At 38.1% G+C, this 20,427-nt stretch overlaps 1 pseudogene; it reads left to right on the forward strand.

Moving 5' to 3' along the window:
- The first annotated feature begins 335 nt into the window (after positions 1-335).
- Positions 336-444, forward strand: LOC143388386 (small nucleolar RNA U13; annotated as a pseudogene).
- The last annotated feature ends 19,983 nt before the right edge of the window (positions 445-20,427 follow it).

Consider the following 20,427-nt stretch of genomic DNA (forward strand, 5'->3'; position numbering starts at 1 on the left):
AGTTTGAAATATATGTTAGAACTTCATACATGTCCATTGATAAATGAAATTGATAACTGAATTATAACAGAATGAAAGGTTCAGAAAAAAATGGAAAAAATAGCAGAAAAGAAGTATTCAGACCATTCTTTTAGTTATTTTCCTGACATCAAATTTCTTTGTATATCATGAAGTTATGATATGATTATGATAAAATTATGATATGATTCAATCTGTTATACTAACCAAGATATAATTGCATGGATTTTATGACCTATATAAAAAAGAATTAAACTTTAATCATTTATTTCATCATGACAACAATCTTTATTATAACTTATGAAAATAGAATAAATATACTTTTGGTTCATAAGTATGATGATTATTGGGTGTTCATGTGGCTGGTGTGGGAGATGTGCCTTTCCCTACATCTTGTCACTACATCTGCACATTACTTATCTGTTGTCAAAAAAGGCTAAGGAAGGTATTTTATTAGGTAAATTTAAACTCCTTCCTTCTCTCTTGAGTTCTTATTTCTTTTTAATAAGTGATATAATTCCACCTTACTCTGATCTCTCCTCCTGGGGCCCATGAGCCACCCTAGAAATTGTCTAAAAAGAACAAAAAGAATTATCTTTCTTCTTACCTTCCAATACATATCACATACTGTCCTGTTCAATTTTCAATTTAACATACTGTCTTGTTCAATTTTCATTTTTTTTATTTTTTATTTTTTTTACAATTCCATACCAACTAAAGGATGAAGTCTAACTCTAAATAATGACAGATCTGAACTTTCTTGATCTCTTTACCCTATTCACATAATTCCAGTATATTATATTTTCACTTCCCAGAACACAGTTGCTTCAAAATATGTTCAGGCCTCATCTCCTGGATGAAAATTTACAGAGTAGCCCTGAAAAACTACCCTAAATTGTTTAATTATTGTATTTTGCACATAAAAGTGAAAACAAATTTTTCATTATGTGGATTCACCATTTTCAGAATGTTAATAGTATTTGTATGAATGTCAATGTTAATTTTTTCTTACAAACATAAATACCAAAAGAAATTGATAAAAAATTCTTTAAAATTATTAAGGTACCAACTAATTATAACAAAACTAATGTTTCATTTACACTGTTTTTATTAAACAGATGGAAGTATGATGGCTTTGACAAATAGATAACATAGAAATCAAGATTCAGTGAGGGAAGGAGAGAAAGAGAGAAGCACACAGGCAACTTCACATAAAAAGGAGCTTTGAGGGCTGGGATTTGCTCGCCTAGTGTGGGTGGGACCTGGGTTCAATCCTCAGCACCACATAAAAATAAAGGCATTGTGTTCTGTCAATGTACACCTAAAAAGTATATATTAAAAAAAGAGTAGCTTTGAGTACTAAAAAGTTAATTTTTAACCAATTAATCTCTAAGACAACATGGATCTGAAAGTTTTTATAATTCTTACACTTTTTTAAAAATTCTAAGTAAAAAACTTTCACACACACAAAAAGAATTCTGAGCTAGAACAACAACAACAACAAAAACTTTAAAAAAATGTTTAGGAAAACTGAGAGCTACCAAAGGTTTATATTGCACCAGAGCCAGTAAAAATGTGTTTAGGACAGCAAATATTTTAGTATATGAGAAGATAAATCTATGCACAACATACAGAATGAACTTCAGTTTCACATAATTCACATATTGTTATTGTTTGTTGTGAAGCTTTTAAGAAATACAAATATCTTAAAAGAAACAACTGAACCTTGCCAATATAGTAAGAATTATTGCCAAAAATGAATGTATGTTGTTCTAACTCTTTAAGTATATTCTTTGCCAAAAAGAAAAGATGTATACTAAATAAGATTTATTTAAGATTTCTAAAGTTAAATAGCAAAAATGCAATTGAATAAGTGATATTCTAAAATTGTTGGATCTTGAAATATGCATCTTTTTTAACAAATTGAATTAGGAATAATGAGATTTTAGAAAAATCTTATCAATTTTAAGGAAGCTTGCTACTTTAATTTAAGTACCTTTAACTCAAAAACTTGGCAACTCAGAGATGTCACATGACTCAATTATATGCATGTTTAAGAACTGTATCAATTCAACACACACTCATTCAAATGCACATTTTACTGAGCACTATACCAATATCAATGGAGGTCATAAATGCATTAAAATACTGTTGCTATCATGGAGGATTTTATAGTCTAGTTGGAAATTCAAGACCCTAGAAATAACAGCAAACAAAAGGAAGTGCATAAAATTGTAGCTTGAAAGAGAGTCACAATATTGGTGGGTGCTTAAACAACATTTTTGGCTATGAATTAGCTTGAGTATGGCTTCATTATTGCATTAGCATTCTTCAAATATAATACCATGCATAAAAAGAGCATAATTTTATTTGGAAAAACAACAACAATAACAAAATAATGGAAAATAACTTTATTCCCAGAGAGTGTTATTAAGGTCAAAACACTGAATAAATGAATCTATACAAAGTATTCTTTCATGTAAATGCTAAAATTAATTAAAACAAAAAGGTCATGTTTAGTAAGGGGAAAGACACCAATAAGTTGTAAAAACATTAACATGAATAGAGAAAATCAACAAAGAGCAGCATTTGTTTTGATAAAAAAGAAAACAGTTTCTCCAATTAATAATTATTTTGAGTTTTGGTGAGTGGGGAAAAGTTCCAAATATCAGAGCTAAGGAGGAACTTTTTGAAAGCGTCATCATTAGAGAGAAATGAGGAAATCACAATATGCGACTCTTTCGTTAGAAAGGCCTGGGGACTCATCCAACCTGAAGGCAATGGAGGAGCCTCTGCCCTGCTAAATGAAACTCTCACAGCATTCAGATCTCACAGATCTTCTCTTTTCATTTTCATCCATTTTGCATCTTCTTTTTCTTTCTAATCTCATTTCTACTAGAATTTTAGCTTTTCCAATGAATTGCCTTACTCTTTCCATCTTACATATGTGGTTTGGTTTCTTCACTGGAATTTTGGTTTTGCTTTTATTCTAAGATGCATTTCACTCAAATTTATTTCTTAGCTCTAAATTCTACTCTCAGATTTTAAGCCCAGTTGAGCTAATTTTCTTTTTCTGTTTTCGCTTTTGATTTCTATATCTCCTATCAATATATTTCTTCTGAATTTAAGGTCAGAAAAGTTAGGGGGTAGCCTCCATTCTGCTTAGTCTGAAATATTGACATTTCCTCTTGCAAGCTTGTGTTTTTCTAGTGATCAATACAAAAGAGAAAAAACAGCAGAAATGATAAATTGATAACTCATTGCTATAAAATTTAAGTTCAGTCTTAAAACCAGTTCCAAAATAAAAATATAGTGACATAAATATGTACAAAAGATTTGATTTTATTATCATATTTTAACTGACTCATGTTTTCATCTAAAATATTTTGAGAGGTCTCCAAAAAAATCAAAGTATACATTTATATTAACGTCAGAAAACTCTTTCTCTCTATTTAAAAAGATGTCATCCACTCAAACTCATTTCTACCTCTAGTGTGGTGCCTTAAGGCCATCATATTTTATAGTCCTAAGAATAAATTTGGGATGCTTTCTTGAGAACTTTTAAATACTAGAGATATATAGAAATTATTTTGGCTTTGAGCAAAGAAGCCTATTCTTTATTTTACTCTTTAGAGAGTACAATTAGTCTACATTGCTTTTCCCCTAGGATACTATAATTTTGGCAACTCTTCCATTCATTGTTCTTACCCAAGGTACACGTGGGCCACAGACTTTGAAATAGAAACACATGCTCCATTTGAAGGACAAAGATTTGTCCTAGTCTAGTCTCAGTGAAACTTACAAATATGGGGGCTGCATCAAGAAAATTGGGCAAAAAACTTGAAAGAAAATAAAAACCATTCTCAGCTCACTAATGGAATGAAGAAATATATTTTTGTGTTTTATTTTTAAAATGGGGACTATCTCATAATCTCTGAAAACCAGCACAATGTCAGAAAAAATTATTGCTTAATAAAACCACAGCAACAATCACAGCTTACCAACAATAACTCTGAGGTTTATTTTTACCCTTCTCTAATCCAAAGAGTCTCTCTTATTTTTGGAGCATAGTGCTGTCTCTGGCTAATACAAGTTTCCCTAGCCAGTGTCTCTCACAGGCAGATAATCTAAGAATGGCAGAAGGCATGAAGACTGTCATTGTAGGTTCTTTGCATGGCTTCCCATTATACAAGAAAGTACCTCTTATCTTCTCTGGGACTCATTTTTTTCTCCTCTTAAATTACAATAATAATTAAACTTACTTTCTAGGGTTTCTTGGGAAATTAAAATAACTAATAGAAAGAGTGATCCATGCACTTGTTAAATTAGTTTTCTTACTTCCCTCTATTCTCTCTGTATTAGTCAAGGTTCATTAGAAAAACAGATTCAATAGATTGTTTGCATGTGTGTGTGTGTGTGTGTGTGTGTGTGTGTGTGTGTGTGTTTGTGTGTGTGTGTGTGTGTGAGAGAGAGAGAGAGAGAGAGAGAGAGAGAGAGAGAGAGAGAGAGAAGAAGAAGAAGAAGTAGGAGGAGGAGGAGGAGGAGGAGGAGGAGGAGGAGGAGGAGGAGAGGGGTAGTGGGAGGAGAGGGGATACAGCTTTAGTTTTAGGCATTTGCTGAGATTGATAATTCTAAAATCTGCAGAGCACTCCTGTGGGCTAGAAAAGAGATGATGATGTAGTTTCAGTCTAAAGGAAGTCTGGCAGCAGAATCATGCTTCTTTAGAAGAACTCAGTCTTTTCTCATAAAGCCTTCAGATGATTGGATCAAATTATTACAGGTATTTTGTCTTACTGAAAATCTATTTAAATATCAGCCACATCTAAAGAAATCTTCATAGCAACCTCTGTAAGGGAATTTCATCAAAATTTTGAGACTTATTCAAGCCAAGTTGACACATAATGTTAAGCATCACACTTCAATGTATCAAGCAGTAACCACATTTCAAGGCAAATGCAATCCATATATTCTATACTCTTGTATAGCAGAAAGTCTATTCCATTTTCTCAAAAGTAGGTGGGAAAATTCAAATCATAGGATAATGAAACCACCTTATCTTAATGTAACTAAATTTGATTAAACATTTTTATTGAACATTTTGGTAGATATTCACCTCCTAAAATTAATTGGTGCATCCTTTATTACCAGAAAATAGGAGGAAGTATGTGTTACAATAGTTTTCCTTATTTCTGTAATAAGCTTTTTTTATCTTAACAGAATTGGGAAGTCAGGAAATGTCTCACTCAGAAGATCCTATTTAAGATTGGGAATCACATAGGGCTATATGTTCATTACACTTTGGAGGTGGGTTGACAGAAACTAATATCCTAGTAAAGGAAAAGCTTATACATAGAATCTGAGGCAATTGTTAGCCAGCAGGAGATGGGGATAAAGAGAAAAAAAAAGAGCCTTTCCACCACTCCAATATTAAGAAAAGGAGTCAGAGCAGTGGGAGGTGCTCTGGGAAAAGCTACGAAAACCTGGATTTTCATGAGGTTTTCTTCTTTGAGGAACCAAATGTCTTTTAGGACCTGTCTGCTTTGAGCACCACTTCACTGACTTCAGATCATTACCCCTGCCCCAGGGTTTACAATTGTTACCTGCAGATAATATCATTACTAGAATTATAATGAACAACATTCCTTTTTTGAGAGAGAGAGAGAGAGAGAGAATTGAGAGAATTTTTAATATTTATTTTGAGATTTTGGTGGACATAACATCTTTATTTTATTTTTATGTGGTGCTGAGGATCAAACCCAGCACCCTGTGCATGCCAGGGGAGTGCTCTACCACTTGAGCCACATCCCCAGCCCACCAATATTCTTTTTTTACATTTTTTAATATAAAATGTTTAAATAATTGGAAAAGTAGGAATAATATGACTACAAGTAACTGTGTTCCTGATTCTTGGCATTTAGGATCTTAAAATTTAGGACAACATTGCTTCTAAGCCCTTTCATTAGGCAGAACAAGGAAATACATTTGAAAAGTCATGAATTCTTAGAATGTCAATTCAAATTTATCTTTTTTATATTTTTATTTTGTCTCTAACAATGAAATCTGGGTTTCTAATAACAATAACATGTAACATGATATATTCCAACAGGTTTGACTTTGATTCTGTTTCTTTAAATTTATTCTCTGTTCCATTATAGGTAATAGTTTATATTTATTTTGTTTTTTTATCATTACTTATTTTTTAATATGAGTATAATATACATGTATTCCTACTTACTTTTCCTTTTTTAAAAAAAATGTTAAAATATAGCTGTGACCCCTGCTTGTAAATATAATTATGGATATTTTCAAAATATGGAGATAAAAGGCATGCCTGTACATCATTGAAAATGACTTACTTATTGCTGCTTACACAATTTAGTATTTACCTTTGGTCTAACAATTTAAGACAAAATTACTTGTTAAGAATTTGTTTGCTCACTTATATTAAAAGTAGTTATCATGATTGTAAGGTTTATAATTTTATGGTTCTACTTTTAAATTATGCATTGTTTATCTGTCTTTTAAAAATTTTACAGATTGTAAATCCAGGTTGCTTCTGGATTATTATTAAATGAAGTGAATTGGACTATCCATAATGAAATACTGCAGTGAAAGACTTTTATAACAGCATGTGTCTAGATACAGAAATAAAGCCATGCATACTGGAAGAGGGGCAGTTATATTCTATATGTGCTTTATTCACTGTGTCTTGGAACACTACTCACAATGTAGAATACTTTGTCACCTAAGGTGTTAGGATTTTCAGCACAAGGTAGAAGATAGCCATACAAAGACTAGTTGTGTAAGATCAATGTTGGGAAATTGGAAATGGCAAAACATCCAAATCCAGGCATTAGAGTCATAGTCTAGGGTATTGGAATGAGAAAATTATATTAAATCCTCAGCCGGTGTAGACACTTCAGCAGAGGGCTTGGAGTTCTCAGTCTAGTGCTGACACCTCCCTTTTGGTTGCTTTAGACTTAGGCCCAATGCATGCTTCTGTATTTTGCTTACACCATGTTATGGCCTGCCTCTTTTTGACTTCTTGCAATATCAGTGCCCATTGTCCACTGTGTGATGCCACAACCAGCATAGCCAAACTAGTAGGTTCCAGTGAGAGACAAAGAGGGATGAGAAAAATAAACACACACACACACACACACACACACACACACACACACACATGATTTTTAGGTTTGGATTATCTGTTGAGTATGATGACCCTGTGTTTCAGTCAGGATGTTGAGGAATGTCACTTAATTGGAAGTGGTTTCCCTTAAGAGAAGCTGGTGGAGGCGATCCCCCACTCACTGTCTTGACAGGGTCACAGTGAGAAAAAGTGTTGGCAAAGCCGCTCTCCCACTGTCTTGACAGGGTCACAGTGAGGATGAATGCTGGCAAAGCCATGCTGGTTGGTGGGTAACCGAAACCATGAGACCCTTTTTTTATGTAATTGGGACTTTGCATTTTCATGCTTATGTTTCTCACAGGAGGCATAGGTTTGTCAAATGCCAAACAAATTAAATTTCAGATGGCTAGAACATAACAGGTAGGTCATGCCTTGGAGGCTGTTCTACCACCCCTCAGCATATTTAGGACAAAGTAAAAGGCTATTCTTCTATCTTAGTACATTGTGGACAAACCTAATTATGGACAACAATCATCCTCTGATAGGTCATGAGAACTAGTGCACCTAAACTGAGAAACAAACTCTTTGAGAACTAGTGTACCTTGACTGAGAAACAAAGAAACTCTTTGAGAAAGCAGCTCAACCAGTTTTATGAGAGTAAATTTAGAAATTAATTAAAATAGCTTTATAAGACACAGTTTTAGAATAATGTAAGAAATATTATTTTATTTAGATCCTTAAGTTTAGAAATTCTTAAGTCTTTAGTTGTATAGGTTTCTGATATGTTTTAAGGATGATTCATATAAACTTTAGAATATTTTAAATATAAGATTTAAAGGGACTTTTTTAGATGGGAATTTTAAATTAGAAATAAAGTACAAGTGTACTTTAGATTAATGATTTATTAAGAGACTTAGAGTCTGTTACGTAGTTTGGCATTAGTTAATAAGAAAATAACATCTTGGGAAAAATAGTAAATCTTGGGAAAATCTGAAGAATGTAAATTAGTGACATATTTTATTAATGATTCTGTACTTTTAATAATTATGTAACTGAAGGTCACATCCTGGAAAAATGTAAATTAATGTACCCTCAATCATGGTTAAGGAAATGTCATGTCTTGGCAAAGTTTTAAATTATATAATTAATGACGTATTGTGAATCTATAATAATGAGAAAAATTGTAATAAAAGGGGACCCAGAGAAAGCTGCTTTAGCTCTCTCTGTGGAGATTGCTCAAACAGAACGACTTCTGTCTCATCTTTTCGCCAATGCCACTCATCCTTCAGGACACCCTGGACCCCGCTGGGGCTGGACCCCTGCAAGAAGCTGCAAGTATTTATTCATTCAGCCCCTCAATAAGTAGTTTTTGAAGACTTACTATGTGCCAGACACTGTGGTGGGTCCTGGAAATATAGCAGTAAGCAAAACAAATAAAAATACACATCTTCATAGAGCCAAAATTCATTTGTGACAGGATGTAAACAAACTTAGAGGGTGGAAAAAGCCGTGCAAGTGAATGGAGAGGATAACCGTGTGGTTGCAGTTTTATATCAGTCTCACACATGACATGACTGACAATCATTTGTAAGCTTTCTGATTTCAGAAGTTAAAGCAATGCATTTTTAAATTTTTACTTTCTAAAAATTTTCCTTAGTTAAGGAGTCACAATGATTTTATAGTACTCCCCCTAACCTGTGGTGATATGTTCTAAAACCCCAAGTGAAAACCTCTGAATACAGGTTGGGTTTTTACATGTACATTAATATTTATGGTACTTTAATTTATAGATTAGTCACAGTAAAAGATTAATAATAAAATGTAAAATAATAATAATAATAATAATAATAATAATAATACACTTTAATAGTTTGCACTTTGGGGCCATTAATGGTTACTTGAACATAAGCACCTGCAATATCAATTCTATAATGGATATGGTTACTGAGTGACTAATGAGTAGGTGGCACATGCAGCATGGGTATACTATACAAAGGAATACTTCATGTTCTGGTCTTGATGGAACGAGATGGAAGGAGATGGTGAGATTTTATCAAAATACTCAGAATCGAGCATAACGTAAAACTTGTGAATTGTTTATTTCTGGAATTTCCTATTAATATGTTCAAGTTTTATTTAACCAGTGAGCACTGAAACTGTGGATGAGGGGACTACTGTAGTAAGAAAAACAGTGGAACAGAATCTGGGAGACCTGTATTCCTCCTGAAATTCTTTAACTTGGAGACTGTGTTTAGCTTAGCAGGTCCAGATGGTGACATCTCTCCTCTTCAGTAAGGTAAAATGTAGGCTGAGATGGTTTCCATAGGGAACTTTTGGTCCAATTATGTGACTAGAGATTCTTGACATCAAACATAAAAACCAAATCTTCCTTTTCTTTTGAAAGTTTGTGTGGTATATTCCCAGGAGCCAAAGTGGTGGTGCAGGGCAGCCTCTCTCTTCTCCACCTTCCTTCCTGGAAAGGGCATATGGGTTTGGGCACTTTGCTTTGCATCTCCTGGAGCCTTCACCAGCTGTTCTCTGTTGCATTTCCTCAGTTTGCTCCTGTGATGGGGCAAGTTCATTTGGGAAGGGTGGCTGCAAGAAAGACAGTAACAGGAGTAGAGAGGAACACTTATCTTCCCAGAAGGGTAGGTTGCTGGTCCGGCCTCAGGTTGCAGAGATCAGATTGTGTGCTCAAGTGTGTGTTCCTTATTCTCCTGCTTATCAAAGTGGCTTAAGGTGGAGAGAGAGATCGTAATGAGCTGGTAACTGGGTGGTGACTGGGTAGTCTTCACTGACTCTGGGGCCACATGTCACATTTACTAGAAAACATGAGCAACAAGTCAGTCTCAGCCTTTTGTGATAATGTTTCTGATTTCCTTCTCAGAGTAAAAGATTGTCAGTTTAATAAATAACTATGAGTACTCTTCTATTGAAGGAGGAACAATACCAAGTAAACTTCAGTTGCAATAGGAGGGGTCTCCTGAATAGAAAGAACAATGTGACAGCAGGAATTTCCAGATATTGGGGATTTATAGGTATTTAAGAAAAAAGTAGATCCTTCTCTAGCTTGTAATTTTGCATGTTTATAACCACAATTGTTATTAAAATAACTTGTTTTTAGCTCCTGGGGACTTTCTTTTTGTATTTGGTATTTTGATCTAGGTGTATTGAGACAGGAGAATAAGATGATGAAATTAGGCAATCACCTTTTCCTAAACTTTATGAGACAAAAGATGATGTACATATAGGCATGATGAGGATCCAGGGAAGAGACTAGTTCACATTGAAATAATCTGGAAAAGTGAGCTGTCATTTGCCTTAATCTGAAGAAAAAAACATTGTACCTTTTTGGTACTGGTTTTGTTTTGTAGTATTGAACCCATACATGCTATTCTCAGCCCATGCATGCACTCTATCACTGAGCTGCATACCCACCCCCAGCCTGATATTGAACTTATTATCCAATCTCAGTATTTTATTTCTTGCAAAATTGGCAAATACTAATTATTGCAAAATCCATCTATTTACAGAAACTTTCATGTAATTCTGGTCTCATACCAATGTTGATATTTAAAGATCATAAATAGAATTTCTTCACAGATTTGTTCATTATGTCTCAACCACCAAATCCTCATTGAAACACTTTTTTTAAAAAAAATTTTTGGGCTTCTTTGTTGAAATTTTCATATCAACATATGCTCACCATCAATTTATGTACTATATGTATATTTGTGCTTTTTACATAAAAATAAAGATTTTTTGTCATTCTTCAAGAAAGAGTTTTTGCCTTGCCTGTAGTAGTGCCATTAGAAAAAAATTTTTGTATGTGTTTTGTTTTACATTAAGCATAATAATTATATAGGTATATTTTAAATGAGTATATTATTCAAATTTTTTGTTTGTAATGGAACTATCTCTGTTTCACTTTTAAGAATCCGGGTTGATGTAGAATATTTTATGCAGCTTCCCTATAGAGCAAAATAATTCAGACAGTATTGCACAAAACTATTCTGTGAAGACAATGCTGAAATTCTGTAAGTACAGCTTCTTCAATAGTTTGAATCATTAAAAAGTCTTATATTAAGTGTTTATTTGAAATCTGTTCCTTGTCAGGAATGCTAAGAAATTCAGAGGTCTCTGTTCTGCAAAAAGTGGCTTCTGAGTCACTGCCAAATCTGGCTGTGCAGCAGAGTCCCCTGGGCAGCCCCATCTCCAGAGGCTTAAGTTGGGGTCAGGGAATGAAGAGAGGGCCTATGCTGCTTGCCATTTTTAGTATTTTTTAACTTATAAAAAGTAAGAAGTTATCTATGAAGAAAATATACAACACAATCACGGCCATGAAAGGTTTATTAACCAGGCATGGTGCTGCATGCCTGTTGTTCCAGCTGCTTGGGAGGCTGAGGTAAAAGGATCAGTTGAGCCCATGAGTTCAAGGCCAGCCTGGGCAACATAGACCCTGTATCAACTAAGCAAAACCCAAATATTTACGGTATTCCTCTCCAGACCTGTGTCCTTCCTCCTATGAGGACTTGTGGTCTATTAAGCATCTCGGTAAAAAGATTTATAATTTTCTTCTAGATCAATAAAAATTTTTAATGTATTATAAATTTGCTGTAGCTATTATGAAGGCAATATTTTTACCTATATGTTTTTTCCTAACTGGTTATGATTAATACATACATAAAAAACATTTATTTCTATATGTTTATTTCTTATTCAGCTACTTATTAGTGCTTCTGTTTATCACTTGCTTCCTGACTGGAAATTTCTAGTCCTGCCTAAAGCCCACAGGTCCCACATGTTAATGTTTTAATTTCTCTGATTGTCTAGCTTACATGATTATCAGCAAGTCACTAAGTTGTAGGTTTTATGCTTATATTCTTCTTGGATGGACCAGGAAGCTGCTGTCCTCCTACAGAGGTTGACTCTCTATGGGGGGGTGACAGTCCCTGGAAAGGTAAATAAAACTCTCTTTTGATTTCTAATTCAAACTTACAGTGTTTCCTGGAGTGCCTCTCCATAACACTTCCATTCCAGCAAATGCCCTAATTTCTTTCTTCTTTATGGCTGAGTAATAAGGAATATATATTTTTGTTACAATGTAATTTTACATATTAATTAATACAGCTTCATACATGTTCTTTTAAAATCCCAACATGATTTATTTAAAAAATGAGCACTTTGTGTAAAAACTATAAAGTTTTTAAATTAATAAAATTCTAAAAATATATAAGAAGAAAGAATAACAGAAGTTCAGAGTAGACTAGAAGTTTCCAAAAGCTGCAGAAAGAAGGGGGGAGAGATGGGAAAGGTTGGGAAAAAATAAAATAATAAACATCCCAAAGTCATTTTTAAATGAAGAATCTTCACCAAGTGAAGCAAAGCAATTTATTGAATAACTTTTTTTTAAAAGAACAATTCACAATCCAGCAGCACAAAAGTAGAATAGGGCCACAGGATCAGGAGGCATTTACAAACAGAAAAGAGATGTGAGGTACAAAAACAACTCAACTGGTTACAAAGTCAGCTTTTCGGGTTGCAAATTGTGTTTGTCTCATTTGGTCAGTTCAGACCTCCCCACTGTGGTTGCCTGGGACTCTCTGTTAAAAAACCATACTCTTAGTTTCATTTCAATCCTCTAAATACTAAAATAGATTGCAAATGAAGGTTCATTTCACAGTAGCTTTGGGTGTAGGAGAGCAAGAGAAGGATGATGTGTACACAGAAGACATGGAGCCACACTATCCCTCCAAGACTCTCTGTTTCCACATGGAATTGTAACCAACAATCCAGGATTTTTGTTTAAGGAAATTAGACCCAGAGGAGCTTCTGAATTAATCTGACCTATCCCCAACTAACTGCCAGTCTTGATGGCAAAAATGTCCTCGGAAATGTAGAAGACCAACCTCTAGGGAAAGATGAATTGGGTGCACCTGACTTCATCACACACCTCCGCCCCAGCCAAACCATGCAGATTTCTAAACTGTTACATAGTGTTTATGTTGTACCCGGTACTCTATGTTAACATTCAGATGGTTTAGAAAATGCAGAGACACTTCACCCCACCCCTTGAGGCTCAGGGGGCCTTCAGCATCACCCCCTCCTTCTCAGAGGGAAGGGGTTATTTCCGTGGCAGGCATGAAGGTCTCCAGACGTGCATAAGGCAGCTGGCCAGGGGGTCGTGGTGCTGAGGACTTCTGTGGCTAGTGAGCATACAAGCATGCCCAGGTCTCCTCTCCCAGCCTCTGCAACTGACTCTGCACTCAGGTCTATCACCGCGGGCAGCATGGACAGCATCCAATTAGTGCACTCTGGCTGGCTAAGGAAATCACCCCCAGAGAAGAAGCTGTGACTCTGTGTGAGTACAGGCGGGTACAGGGGTGCTGGGGAATGGGCGGACAGTAGGTGGGGCCAGGCGCCTTCTCTACAGACTCATCCCAGCCAGTCTCCCTGGAAATGCAGCCACTTTCAAAGTTCACATTGAGGGTTTTGGAGGCAAAGTGTGGATTTCCAGGGCGGGGTGCCATAGTTACCATGGAAGATCAGGCTGAAGTTTCAGCAGGGAGCAGGGTTCAGCCCTCTTGCCCATGCCCTTGTGGTCACCTCCAGTGGCTCACAGCTGCTGTTGGCCCTGTGCTTGGACCATTCAAGTTTGTTATTTCAGTATTTTTCATCCTGTGAGCAGGGCCTTCTAGTTTTATCCTGAAGCCTAAGCTCTTTAAAAGGGGTAATTGTTTTATACCGAGGTAATTTCAGATGCACACTGAGACAGAATTGGTGGGGAGACCCCTTGCACTTTACCTAGACTTCCTGGGTGAACTCATCTTGAAACCCCGTGTTGTGGCCTCATCAGGTGCTGACAGCAGCACAGTCAGGGTGCAGAAGGGCTCTGGTGTTGAGCAGCTGGCCTGTCTCCCTTTCTTTTCACCTCTGTCCCTCCCAGTCCTGGCACATCCTTCACCTCTGACAGCCTTGAAGTTGTCTTCTGTGTCTGTGACCTGGTCATCTGATCAGTGTTGCTTCAGTGGACTCAGGTATTGTGTTTCCTTTCAGAGAGTTTCAGCATGAGACTCTGGTGACTTGTCCAAGCTGTTGTGAGTCAGCAGTGTATTTTCTCTTTGTTAAGTGGTATCCTGGTCCATGGATATACCAGTCTCATGCCTTGACCATTGACCCACTCATCTTAGTTCAGGAATCCTTATGGCAAAGTACATTGAACACATTCCCTGTGACTGTATTCTCTTTGAGCATAATGCCCTCTAGTCTTGCCTTTTTCTTTTAGGATTGTTTGTTTTTGTTCTATGTTGAGTTTTGGGAATATCTTATACATTCAAAACAGAAGAACTTTGCTGAAAGTGGAGTTTATATATTTTTTCTTTTTTCTTTTAGTGGGGAGGGGGATTGAGAATTGAACCCTAGGGCACTTTACAAATAATTTACGTCCCCAGTATTTTTTTATTATTATTTTTAAGATGGGGTTTCAGGAAGTTGTGGAGGCTGTCCTTGAATTGAGTCTTAGGCCATCCTCCTGTCTCTGCCTCCCACATTTTTGGAATGGCAGGCATGGCCACCACATGCAGCTTGCATGTTCATTCAATCTTTAACTTATATTTTTATCCACTGAATCAGGGCTTTCACTGAACAGAAGTTTATTAATTTATTCATCTTCCCTTTTCTAGGTTTCATTCCATTGTCAAATGTGGGAATGTTTTGCTTAACCATAGGTTCTAAAGATTTCCTCATTTACTTTAGTTTTATTTTCATAAATGTCATGATTTGGGTCTAGAATGTCCCCCAAAGCTCAGGTGGCAGTACTGAAGTTTTAAGAGGTGAAAAGTCTGGATTATAAGGGCCCTGACTTCCATCAGTGGGTTAACCATTCTAATAGATTAATAATTTGACTGAGCAGGCTTGTAGGCTCATAGTAGAACACCTGCACAGCATGTGTGAAGTCTTGGTTTCCAGCTCCAGTATCAACAATAAAACAAATTAATGACTTGAGTGGAAGTAATGGGAGGTGTTGAAAAAGAGAAACACATCAGGTTGTCTGTAGAAAGTGGGTCTCAGGCTGTGGCCTGGAGGACTGTAAGGTCCCTTACTGTCTGTCCATCTTTCTCTATGCCTGCTTTCTGGAGGCCAAGAGCTGAGCACCTTTTCTCTTTCATGCCCATTCACCAGGAGGTTTCTGCAGTAGAGTTGGCTGACCACACTCTGCCACCATGAGTCAAAATAAACCCTTGCTCCTCAGAGTTGCCCTCCTCAGGTATTTAGGTTACAGTGATGAGGAGCTGACCAACACCCTGTGCATCTGTGTTGTGTTTTCTCTCAGGTCCATGGCCCACTTTAATATTTGTATAGGGATCGTGACTTAGCTCATTTCCTTTTTGCTAGTGAATGATACCTGTTGCCCCTGATACCCATTGTGGACCAAGCTGCCTTTCCTTCACTGAATTGCTCTCTTGGCTTTGTGCAAAGTTGTCTGGCACATTTCTCTGGCTCTCCTGGTGCTCTTTTTCAGTCTATTGACCCTGTGTCTCTGCCTCTGTCATTGGTTATAGTTGGTCTTTATGCCTGTGGAGATGGGATGAGTCTGGAAGTCTGGTGGACCAACTCCTCAGCTTATTTTTGTTTTTAAACTATTTTAGCTGTTGTCATTCTTGTGCCTTATCAATACAAAGTTGGCAGTGATGTTGTTTTTGTCCAAAAAGTCTTGATGTGATTTTGATAGGGATTTCTTTGCTCCATGTTTCCTGGTCCTAAGTTTTTCCTACATCAAATGGTGTTGTGGCTTTTGCCTTAATCATCAAACCAGAGTTAGAAGACCTGTTGAGAGGAGTGCCTGTTATGTCAACATACACTTCTGTTTGTTAGGTGCTTTCTTCCTGCTAGTCCCTCCTCTCATCAGTCCTTTCTGGACAGAAACTTCTTCTGACTCTTCCATGGAGCAGGTTTGCTGGTGGCAAGTCATCTGTTTGCCCTCACTGGAAAATGTCTCCCTTATCTCTTCATTCTGAAAAGTATTGTCAATGGATGGGGAATTATGAGAGCTCTTATCTTTTTGAAATTGAAAAATGTTTGCAGGTTCCTTTGGTATTCATCTTTGTGATGAAAAGTTCATTGTCATTCAAAGGAGTGGTAGTGTAGAAAATAGTTTTCCTGTGAAGAGGACTAGAAAAATTCGGCCATATCTGGAGAAAACCATTCCATCATGTCAAGCCTGTGTTGTTTAATTCTAGGATATGAGAGGTTTGGTGCCATGAGCAGACTGCAGGTTCCACACTCCCTAGCCTTAACTTAGAGACCCAGGAGAAATGTTGAAGCACTTGGCATGGTGGATGGTGACCATGACTGGAATCCCAGCAGTTCAGAAGGCAGGAGGAATACAAACCCCAGGACAGCCTGAGCAACTTAGGGAGACCAGATCTCAAAATCAATTTTAGGACACAAACCTTTGAAGTAATGAGTGAATTTCTTACTTGTTTTTACTCCTTCCTGGTGGGATTCAGGCCTGGAGGAGATGCTGGTTCATCCTGAGGAACAGCCAGGAAAGCAGTGACCCAGCTGTCCTGGAACACTACAAGCATGACCAGTCCAAGAAGCCCTTGTGGATCATCAACCTGGACCTCTGTGAACAGGTGCATACATATGTGACCTTTCATGAGAAGGGGCTACCAGGTGGCTTTGTGTTCGACATCCAGACCAGGGATCGAACATTTTACCTTGTGGCACAGACAAATATGGACATGCATAAGTGGGTGCAGAGCATCTGCCAGGTCTGTGGCTTCCAGCGGCTGGTGCAGAGCAAAGGTACAGAGAAATTGACCTTCTCTGGAGGCTGAGATGGCTCTTATGTTCCCAGAAATTGAACTCGGGTCCACTGGGCTGCTGAGCCATATGCCCAGCCCTATTTTGTATTTTATTTAGAGACAGGGTTGCACTTAATTCCTTAGGCCTTGCTTTTCCAGAGGCTGGCTTTGAAATTGCAAACCTCCTGCCTCAGCCTTCTGAGCCAATGGGATTACAGGGTGTGCCACCATGCCCATCTCCTCTGTGATTATTATAGTTGAAGAAACCTGGGGTGCTCCACATCCACCTTGGAGAAGACAGGTGAGGGAGGAATGGTAATTTACTTTTGGATTTTGATGACAAGTTTCTTTTTGGAGTGGTCAGCCAGTCTGCACATTGTAGTGACATATAAACAGTTGTATGAATGTACTAAAAATAACAGAATTTTATATTTTGAAATAGTGGCATTTATGACATGTGAATTACATATAATTTTTTTTAAAGAATTTCTTCAGGCTACTGAACACCAACCTTTTCAGGACTTGGGACCTGCTGGCTGGACTGTGCCCTGAGCAGGAAGATCTTCAACTCTGCAAAAATGCAGAGTTAGGTAGTGAAGAAGTACAAGGGCTGCAGTCATACCAGCCCTTCTTGCTGTAGTACTGATGTCCTGTGAGGTTTGAAAAGAGGGAACTGTGTTTTCATATTACACCAGGCCTTAGAAAGTGGGTGGGCAGGTGGGCCTGGGGTCAAGTGCTGCTGTGGAGCTCTGATTCTCATCTTCCTTGGGGAAGCATCATGAGCCTATTTCCTCTATCATTTCATGAAGAGTATCTCAGCTTTTCATTCAGTTTTAAATTACCTTGTGTGATCTGTGTGGTGGGAAGCTCCTTGGTTCTCCATGCATGTCTTCCACCATGTTGTATCTGATGCTGCTGCACATCTGCTCAGTTGACTCCAGAGTTAGTTGATTTGGGGACAGCTTGGTGTAGGGACAGATGTCAAGCCAAACAGTGTTTGTTAGTTCATTGCCAGGGCAGGGACACTGGCTTGGGTACCAAGGGCTCAGTGAGGTGAGGTTTTACACGTTCAGGAAGATTGGTAATGGAACGATTGAGTAGTTGGTCAGTATCATTGTCTTCTACAGAGTGTATTCCCTTGGGCCCTTGGATTCGTGTTCATGAGGGGATGTTCTGTGCTCCTGCTTTGCAATTGTAAAGCCCAGAGAGAAGACCTCTTTTCAGTTAAGCACACAATAGAATGTGATCTAAATTAACCTTCACAGTTCCTTGGCAGTAGCAAGTGATGATTGGGTCCCTGAAAATGTCCTTTTGTCAAGAATTACAAAAACATCAGGGTCTGGAGTTTCAGAACTGTAAACAAAACCTGGCTGCCTTGCCCTATGCTGGTAGGAACCAGTCCTACCTTGCTTCTGCTTAGAGCTGTGCCATTTCTTGTAGTGACTGCTATCCACAAGTGCTGTTTAGGTTGAAAATATTTAAATTTAATGAAATTTACAGTCCAGAGTCTGTCCAGGCAGAATGGCTTATATCTTTCTTCCCAGAGGCTTAGGAGGCTGAGGTAGGAGGAGGGTGAGTTGAAGCTAGACTTAGCAACTTGACAAGGCATTGAGCAATTTAGTGAAATAATGTCTTAAAACATAAACAAATGGCTGGGGAATGTAAATCTATGTTTAAGCACCCCTGGGTGCTCTCCCTGGTATCAACAAATAACATAACATAAAATGACATAACATGCTATAAAATAAAATCTTGAGCCTCAATGATAACAGCCACACTTAGAGCACTTGGTGCCTCAGGTGGCTTGTTCCACCTGCATGGACTCCCCGCCAGGAATAGTCCTCTGTTTTCCAGCCCCAGCTGCCTCTCACAGGCACTGTGCCTATAGCCTGCACACATTTATATTTAATTTTATTCCCATAGTTTGAGCAATAAAATCCATGGAGCTGCTTGGCTCTGTCAAAGCTAGTTCTGGTTTGCTCCCAGAGCCAGCAGATCTCAAGTCATGCTTCTTATTAGTTGACCTAGAAATATTTAATTTATGTTACAAAGATTAAGGCAGATTGAGGTGGCTCACTTCATGTCATCTGTGGGAATGTTTTCATACACAATCTTTCTTGAGCCACCAAATCCTCGGCCTTGATCACATTTCACAGACAGCAGTGTCCAGGGCAGGGCAGGTTCCATTGCAGCATGGTCTCAGGTTGGGGATGCTGGCTGCCAGAGTAGGGGCTATACCTTATATTTGTCCTCATTTTACTAATTTGTTTTGAGACAGGGACTCACTGTTGCCAAGCCTGACCTAGGATTTGAAGTCCTCTGTGTCAGAACCTTGAGTAACTGGATTACGCACACACACCACTGAATTCAGCTTAGACCCCATCTTATGGTACCTGATCCCCCGGAAGAACCCTGCACCTTTCTTCTGATGGTCCACAGCTCAACCTCCAGCACTCATGGAGAGGGGGACTAAGTCCAGGACGAGAGGGCCAGCAAGTCAGGGCCCCTATACTAGGCAGCTCCCTGGTCCTGTGTAGAGGGTCACTGGGGCTTCTGCTCAGTCATGGTGAGGTCCAGATTCAGGTTCTGTCATTGTCTGCAATTTTGTTCACTTTGTCAACTCCTTGACCTCATCTTCAGAATGGGAAGAGCTAATGCAAGGCTTTCCCAGGACCATCAAGTAGTCCATGACAGATCAGTCCTGCATCCTGCTGTTCTCAGGCTGTATCCCCTCCCATTAATCACCAAGGAGTGGAGAGTTCCAGGTTTTAAAATCACATTTCTATACAAGGTACTTAATATTTATGCCTTGAAACTAATGTTCATGTCATGCCCCTGAGGATTTGTGGGATGCTCCTTTTGATGCAGGCAGTTGGGGGTCCTGAGACCCACCTTCCTGGGAGTGACAGACATCACTGTTAAGCTTGCTGCAGATCACACCTGGTGCAGAAATGCCAACACAATGTTGGAACTGCACTACTCACTCTTGAGACCCTGCTCATGGGTCATAGGGCAGATGTGCCAGTGTCCCTGCTGGAGCAGGAAGTCAGGGCCCTCTCTGTGTCTGCTTCCCTGTAAACCTGTTAATCTTTCCAGCTGGAATTCACCTCCTCTATGGATTACCCTAGCCAGATTTTTTGAGACAATAGTGAACAAACCCAAGGTCTTGTGCATGCTATGCGAGCATTCTACTGCTGAGCCACACCCCAAGACTTTTTAAATTTTTATTTAGGAGAGAGGGCATCACACAGTTGCTCAGGCTGGCCTTCAATTTGAGATCTTCCTTCCCCAACTCCTTCAGTAGCTTGGAATACTGGTGTGGCCCCTACTCTAGCCAGTTTTGATGATCTTTCAGAGAAATTGAAACTTTATACCTGGTATTATGGATTTTATGTTACTGTTACAGCTCTGGGAAGATAGGAACTCAGGACAGATGATAGATGAATGATAGACATATGGTCCATGCCATAG

Source organism: Callospermophilus lateralis, unplaced genomic scaffold, assembly GCF_048772815.1.
Source record: "Callospermophilus lateralis isolate mCalLat2 unplaced genomic scaffold, mCalLat2.hap1 Scaffold_84, whole genome shotgun sequence".
Taxonomy (NCBI): Eukaryota; Metazoa; Chordata; class Mammalia; order Rodentia; family Sciuridae; genus Callospermophilus; species Callospermophilus lateralis.